Genomic DNA, 8,118 nt, shown 5'->3' with positions numbered 1-8,118 from the left:
CAAAAGACATGTTACTAAGGTGAGGGGTTGTTGGTGCATACAATAGACATGTCACTAAGGTGAGGGGTTGTTTGTGAATACAATAGACATGTTACTAAGGTTAGGGGTTGTTTGTGCATACAATAGACATGTCACTAAGGTGAGGGGTTGTTTGTGCATACAATAGACTAGACATGTCACTAAGGTGAGGGGTTGTTTGTGAATACAATAGACATGTTACTAAGGTGAGGGGTTGTTTGTGCATACACTAGACATGTCATTAAGGTGAGGGGTTGTTGGTGCATACAATAGACATGTCACTAAGGTGAGGGGTTGTTTGTGCATACAATAGACATGTCACTAAGGTGAGGGGTTGTTTGTGCATACAATAGACATGACACTCAGGTGAGGGGTTGTTTGTGCATACAATAGACATGTCACTAAGGTGAGGGGTTGTTTGTGCATACAATAGACATGTCACTAAGGTGAGGGGACCGCACTCCCTGCAAGCGCCTCTGAGTCCGGATATAGCGAGTTAAGTAAGTCTGACAGCTACAAAGGATGCAAGGTCACCGCCTGTGTAATTGTGAGTCAACACAATGACGAGTGCCCATTTCCGGACGCGCGTGGATAATATGGTGACACGTGACTCCGGGTCGTCTCTCGACATTAGAACAATGAAGCCTATGGTTTCTGGGTCCTTCTCTGTGGAATTGTATCTATCCTAATAAATAACTGTGGGAGTGAGTCATTTTATTGTTATCTTTGTACAATTGTTTGTTACAATCCACCAAAGGCTGTCGAAACAGCTGCTAGAAACAATTAACATCACCAATATTCAAACATACCCAACTGCATAAATGTCGAGTAAATATTTAAAATGAGTTGCCCAAGTAATTCTACCACATTCAGCCAGATACCTCATAAACAAATACCACTGTCGGTGATGTCTGTCATCATTCATTCTCATAAGTTCAGGGGCGGTCGGGTAGCCTCGTGGTTAAAGCGCTCGCTCGTCACGGTGAAGACCCGGGTTCGATTCCCGACATGGGTACAATGTGTGAAGCCAATTTCTGGTGTTCCCTGCTGTGATATTGCTGGAATATTGCTAAACGCGGCGTAAATACTATGACAATCCACAAGCACACCATATCTTCCACATTCAGCCAATATTGCTGTGCTGGATACCTATTTACCAACCCCTAAAACAAATCTACAATAATTAGTATGAAAAGTTTCGACAGTATGACGGCATTTCATTCTATAAAGGAGATCCATTGAAAAATTACTTTTTAATACATGTTACATAGTTGCACAAAGTACATATTTACACCAAAACAAAAGTCACACACTCTTCCAAAGAAGGAACGCACAAGTAGTATGTTGTTTACTGAACCAGACTACACAAAACATCTGGCCCCGGGGTCATGAAAGTGGTCTAAGCTCAAATTTGGCTAAGCACGAATTTTGTCTTAAGTTATGAAGATCTTGCTTAGCTAAGATTCGGTCTGAGACTGGATCTTAAAACGGTCTTAGCAAAATCTTAGCTAAGTCTATGTCTAAGACCGTCGTCATAGGGACACGCGCACGTAATATCGTACTACGGTAATCATTGGCTGCTGAGGTTATTTTTTTCTGACGCACATTTTCCTAATATCGGAAAAGTGAAGGTTGTGCGAGAATTGTGCTCACTCGGCACTGGATCGATCTACCTCAGAGATGTAGAATATTATATTTCCTGATGGTGTAAATTAAACAGGATAAGGGATAATACTGTCACAACACGATGGACAGAGAACACATAGGTGGAAGCCAATGGGACATGGAGCCAATTAAACAGGATAAGTGAGAAAAAGGATTCTTAGGATAAGCTTGTATGGTCAACTTATGAGGTTCTGACCCAGGCTAAGAGACACTTGTGGGCTTTGTCAAAAGAAAGACAACTTTGTCGCCCTTGTCAGATGTTCCTGGAAGTAAGTTCAGCTGATCGACTTGCTGATGTAAGCATCAACAATATAGTCAGTTTCTCTGTCAGATGCTTATCTGATAATTTACCATTTTCAGACATATTACCAATATGGTCCAGGACCATGTCTACATTCCAAGTTTAGTGGTATCGAGGACATGGAGGTTTCTGATTGAAAATAGCTGTCATAAGTTTCTTGTTCAAGATGTTGACCGACTGGGTAGCCATGTATGTGGGGATGAAAGGCAGACAAAGCTGATCTGCTAGTGTTAACGGTTCAGTATTCATACTCTAGGATAGGTTCCAAAGAGGCTGAAAAGGGACTGATTTGCCGTTCCACACACCAGCAAGACCACATCTTCCTGGAGGAATTTTAAGCTCCTTGCGTCCCTGGTCTCCACTGGTGTGACAAAAGCTCGGCAGAGTTTTGCGAAATTCCCCCTGAAGTGACCAGATTCCTGAAACCCTCCAGGCCGCTAATAGCAGTGTCCCGTTTGCTACCAGAGGGTGTGTTTGACCTTGTGGTGATTCCACGTCGGTCCACACTGGTAGAAGTAGTGGACACTCCACTGACATCTCCAACAGCACAGGGTACCACGCCTGGCCCTGACACACAGGAGTTATCAAGGTCAGTTCTCCTCCCTCCCTCCCTCCTTCCTTTCCACAGACATCTCCCTATCACAAGCCCTTCCTCCTCATGGCCTCATGCTAATCACACGTACAATGTACGTATCTCGCTGGAGATATTTTATGAGATACAAGGCAAATATGAGTAGTACACAATCTAATTTCCCCAAACAACCTTCTAAAGGTTCAGGGGATCCTGACAAACCTCCCGAAAGTGGAGCAGTCAGCCAAGTGTCTTTAAATCTGGCCAGTACACGCCATGATGACGACCACGTGGGTCCGAAGGTTAGATCTACTAACCGGGGTACTTCGCAGGGGGTCAATAGATCACTTACCTAAAGGTTATTGGATTCCTAAAAAAGGAGAATTAACCATAGGATTGAACATGATATCTCAGACTGGTCTAGCTCGAGTGAGTCAAGTTCGAGTGACAGTTCGACTGATAGTGACGAGTGACAGTTCGACTGATAGTGACGAGTGACAGTTCGACTGATAGTGACGAGTGACAGTTCGACTGATAGTGACGAGTGACAGTTCGACTGATAGTGACGAGTGCGATGTGGTTGATAGTTACCATCCGCCTGGCACGTTTTCAGGGCCGGGTGCGGAACCCTCACAAAAAAAAAGTCGATTTTCAAACGTTTATATCAATAAACTTTATTAACCCCGCTCTGAAAAATAGTCATGCTTCTGTAGCCGGTTCAGCTGAACCAGTAGATGAATATGTCCCATTTTCGATCACACAGGCAGAATCAGATTCTTGGTCTTTGTCAAGCCATCTGTCTAATCATCTCAATACTCAGTGTTCCAGCTACTGTTGAATGAGAACATTCTTGATGATCACCCCATACCTGATGAGCATTGTTTGAATGCTCCCCAACTGGATGGGTATTAAGATGATCTTTTTGAGTGAATGAGTGAGCGAGTTAGGTTTAACGCCGCTTTTAACAGTATTCCAGTTATATCACGGTGTGTCAGCTTAATGTGGGAGGAAAGCCCGAAGTGATGCAGGTTTACCACTTCGGTGAAACCCACGAGCACGGGTATGGTGTTGACAAACCTCAATCTCATCAGAGCGAGAGATATTTAAAAACACTTTATTAAACCAAACAAGATAGTCGTTTAGCATCTTATATAAGTTATGCATTGAGCCTCTACAGACATTATATAATCGAGCTATATCCATTTACAATGTATGACTACCGTTCAATAGATCGAGGGTCCCAATGAGCGTGACGCACCCGACCACTTTCGCAACTTCCAATTTGATCAATGTAAAAGGATAAGCGTGTTGAAATTAAGTCACTTTAAACTATCTTAACAGATATCTAGACTTACTTGGGATGATCCGGTTGTGCCATCAGTGTCCTCTTCGAAGCGTATTTTGTGGCACTGTTTCGGGAGTTGTTTGTTTACGACTGCACGACCAGATCACTCAAAGTGAACATTTCCGATACAAATCATTCGAAAACTCCGTAGAAGTGTGCCTGATTTCTGATTATGCGGCCCAATATCCAAAAGGTGAACAATAACATCCCTTATCTCTAGCGTAAAACGCTGTGAGTAGATGACGGTTGTCTTTTTTTATTCCGGTGGTGACCTTGCCCTTCGTTCGAGGCTGTCACTGACATGCAAGCAGACTTGAGTTTGTTGATTTTCACGTCTTCAGTACAGGGTGGTACAGTAAACATGAATGTCTATGGCGAAAACTTTGATTTCCCTCTTCCAAAATAGTACGGACATGATATAAATTCAGCTGATAGATCAAGGAAACCGAACCATTTTGAATGCACAGACGGGACCCCGGCAGTGCGAGTGACCGACTGTTGGTCCGATATTCCGCTAATGTGACATTTCAAATTTTCTTTTAGGTGTCCTGCGTACTAACAACATGGCGCTTGAATTCTCATAAGTTGAAGAAATTCTTCCAAAAGGATCTTGAACGTCGGTGCTGTTATGTTTGCAAACACAACCGCAAGCTAGAGAACGTTGTACTATGCAGCGGCCCTGTGTAGTGGACTGTCCCTTGTACCAGTGCACATGCGCAGTCGGAACCGGAACCAGATGTGATTATTAACACGCCCGTGTTTCAACCTGTTTGATACTTGTTTGTTATTGTCATTTCACGCTGATTTTCTCAAGTAAAGTGATCGAACAAATGGAACTCTGTTCTTATTTACAGGCGCATGTTGTTAATGCGTATGCATAGAAATGTCAACAATGCCCATATTTGGGCATATATCAATATTCATGTGCAACCACATTTTGACACCTGTTTCAGTTTGGTCTGTCAACGAAGAAAAGTTGTTATGTATTTACACTTACATATATAACTAACGTGGGTAATAAATGAAATACCACACACTATTCGCTCGGTCAGATACCATAGACAGTCCACTAGTTTCGTAAAAATGGTATCTAACGAGAATGAGTGTAGAATTCTTAAAATACTCGTGTCATCGTCTTGCATACTTAAAACCCTTGTCTTTGTCTGATTCTGCAGGAAAGGCTTCTCTTGTCTTATTCACAAAACAAACTTGTCTACGTTTTTTAGGAAGTTTCAGAAAACAAACTAGAAATGAAGTTGAGAATCTTCTGTTTGCACGGAACCCGGTTCTGGTTTGTTTATCGTAATTCAAAAGCGCTGAATAACCAAACAACTTTTGGACGAGGTAAGACGATGTAGCCTGCTGTCAAATATTAAATGAGTTTCAGTGTATTTGACCGTACTAGTGAAATTGTTTAATATACAGCCTTTGAAAAACGAATCCGGTGCTGGCTTGTATTTCGTTACTCGAAAAACGAAAAACGAATAACGAATAACGAATAACGAACCCAGTGTAAAAACAGTCTCTTATATTTCTCATACCAAGTCTGAATAACGAATCCGGTTCTGGGCCCCGTTCCACAAAGCGACCTTAGCGCTAAGTCTGTCGTAAGCCTATGCTAAAGAATGGGGGTTACGATCATCTTAGCGCTACGATCGCTTTGTGGAACGGGGCCCAGGCTTGTATTCCGTTAGTCGAAAAACGAATGACGAATTACGAACCGGCTGCTAACTTCAGGCCCCTCTTCGCCGCGTGTCTCTATTATGACGTCATATCGCTCATTGTGACGCAAAAGACATGACGTCACCGTACAAAGAAAAGCGTCAAAAATAGCAAGTTCTCTGTTCTCCTAAAAGCTTGAAATACATTCTCTTTGCAGATTTCTGTCCTGTTTTCTGAATGAAAATATTGCGACGCATTCTTTGAATATCGTAGTAAACGCAACTTTGCATTTTGTAGCCTATCATTTTGCATATAATTATTTAAATACGCTCACTGACAAAGGCTGTAAAAGAAGTACTATTACAAAAATATTAGTTTCTGCGGCGATTCGGCCGTCAAATCGGCTTTTTCAAACAGAGCGGTGTCTTTTGTGACTTGACACCTCTGATTGACAAATGAAGAGAGAGAGAGAGAGAGAGAGAGAGAGAGAGAGAGAGAGAGAGAGCTATGTATATACAAAAATTGAACATGTAATTTAAGAGTGACGTCCAGCCATGAGGCTTACGAGACTCAATAAGACTGTAAAACAGAGAGAGAGAGAGAGAGAGAGAGAGAGAGAGAGAGAGAGAGAGAGAGAGAGGGCTGTGTATATAAAGAAAATTGAACATGTAATTTAAGAGTGACGTCCAGCTATGAGGCTTACGAGACTCAATAAGACTGTAAAACAGAGAGAGAGAGAGAGAGAGAGAGAGAGAGAGAGAGAGAGAGAGAGAGAGAGAGAGAGAGGGCTGTGTATATAAAGAAAATTGAACATGTAATTTAAGAGTGACGTCCAGCCATGAGGCTTACGAGACTCAATAAGACTGTAAAACACGTAAAACATGTATATACATAAAACATAAATATATATACAAAACATTTAATGAAATGTTTATCATTTAAATAATAGAGTGGGCTAGCAAATAAGACATGTACATTTTCTGACTTTTAAATGAATACAAGTTTGCTTAAATCAGTCAGATTTGTAAAGGTAGGGTTAATGACATACACTATTTAAAAGTGCATGTGTTACATCTTCTTAACAAGGACATGATATTCAACTTCAAGAGTAACGTCCCTTGGGCACGCCAGATAATTGTGGGTTCGAATTCCGGTTCGCCCCAATTATATTCCTAGGTTTGTCAGCACCATATCCGTGCTCGTGGGTTTCACAGAAGTGGTGAACGTCTGAGACCTGCATCACTTCGGGCTTTCCTCCCACATTAAGCTGTCACGCCGTGATATAACTGGAATACTGTTTAAAGCGGCGTTTAACATAACTAACTCACTCACTCACTTAGACAGACACATGTTGATTGTGTTGGCATGACAAGGAAGGAAGACCACGGCGTTCAGACCACAGTGTTTAATTCCTGTTGACGATAAGGCCAAAAATTAAGAAATTTTGTTCCTCATTATTGTATTAATAACAGTGGGCAGATATAAACAGAAGATTTCATAGTTTCCTGATCCCTCAAGCCCTATTTCACAATAGCGTCGGTCGGATAGCCTAGTGGTTAAAGCGTTCGCTCGTCACGCCGAAGACCTGGGTTCGATTCCCGACATGGGTACAATGTATGAAGCCCATTTCTGGTGCCCCCCGCTGTGATATCGCTGGAATATTGCTAATAGCGGCGTAAAACCTCACTCACTCACTCACTATTTCACAATAGTATTACATGAAAACAATGACAAAACATTACGTAGTTTATGTTATCCTTAGGTTTGCTTAATTGGGAAATCTGTCATGACTTTGAAGAATGCGAAGTATTTTGAACCAGTCAAGATTATAAGTAGTTAAGCTGGAATTTGAAAAACATTTCTTACATTCTTCAAAGATATCTGACCTTTGTACCCGTGTGTAATTACGCGTCCCAAAAGACTGCCATTTTACAGCGTTCCTGCCGTCATGGGAGAATGGCGACGAACCTACTGTTTTGAGGTAGTCTCACTCCAGAATCGACACTTCTTATTATAATTTAAAACATAGGGACCCGTGAAGATCCGGGGTAGCAACCCATGCTTGCCGTAAAAGGCGACTAACGGGATTGGGTAGTCAGGCCCACTGACTTGGTTGATGCATGTCTTTGGTCCCAATTGCGTGGATCGATGCGCATGATGTCAATCACTGGATTGTCTGGTCCAGACTCGATTATTTACAGACCGCCATCATATAGCTGGAATATTGCTGAGTGCGGCGTTAAACAACCAACCAACAAACAAATCAACTAAAACATAGGTTAAAGGACGTGGAGTCATTTTGAAATTTGATTAATTAATTTACACCAGAAAATACTGGATTAAATTATTTTGCCTCAGATCGTCTATTTTCAAGGTCGTCGTGGTGTAAAACGATACAAAATAAAAATAAGGTGTCGAAAGGACGGCCAAACGAGTATTTATTTTGAATGGGCCTAATAGCTGAATGTAAGTGTATCCTGTATCAGAAAATCATTTATGTTTAAAAGGATGCTCCTCGTGAGATGATAGCATTCCCCGATGAGGCAGGCGCGTTTA

General features: G+C 41.8%; 1 protein-coding gene across 1 annotated transcript in view; it reads left to right on the top strand.

Annotated features, from left to right (window-relative positions):
* The first annotated feature begins 8,095 nt into the window (after positions 1 to 8,095).
* LOC124118262 overlaps positions 8,096 to 8,118 on the top strand; it is a 37,361-nt gene continuing 37,338 nt past the window's right edge. The window contains exon 1 of the mRNA XM_046480371.2: positions 8,096 to 8,118. This exon is cut by the window's right edge and continues 95 nt beyond it. The gene's annotated coding sequence lies outside the window, so the exon portion shown is untranslated.

The sequence above is a fragment of the Haliotis rufescens genome, unplaced genomic scaffold, assembly GCF_023055435.1.
Source record: "Haliotis rufescens isolate VD_foot unplaced genomic scaffold, xgHalRufe1.0.p SCAF_136, whole genome shotgun sequence".
NCBI lineage: Eukaryota > Metazoa > Mollusca > Gastropoda > Lepetellida > Haliotidae > Haliotis > Haliotis rufescens.
Note: the sequence above shows the minus strand (reverse complement) of the source record. Positions and strands in the feature narration are given on the sequence as shown.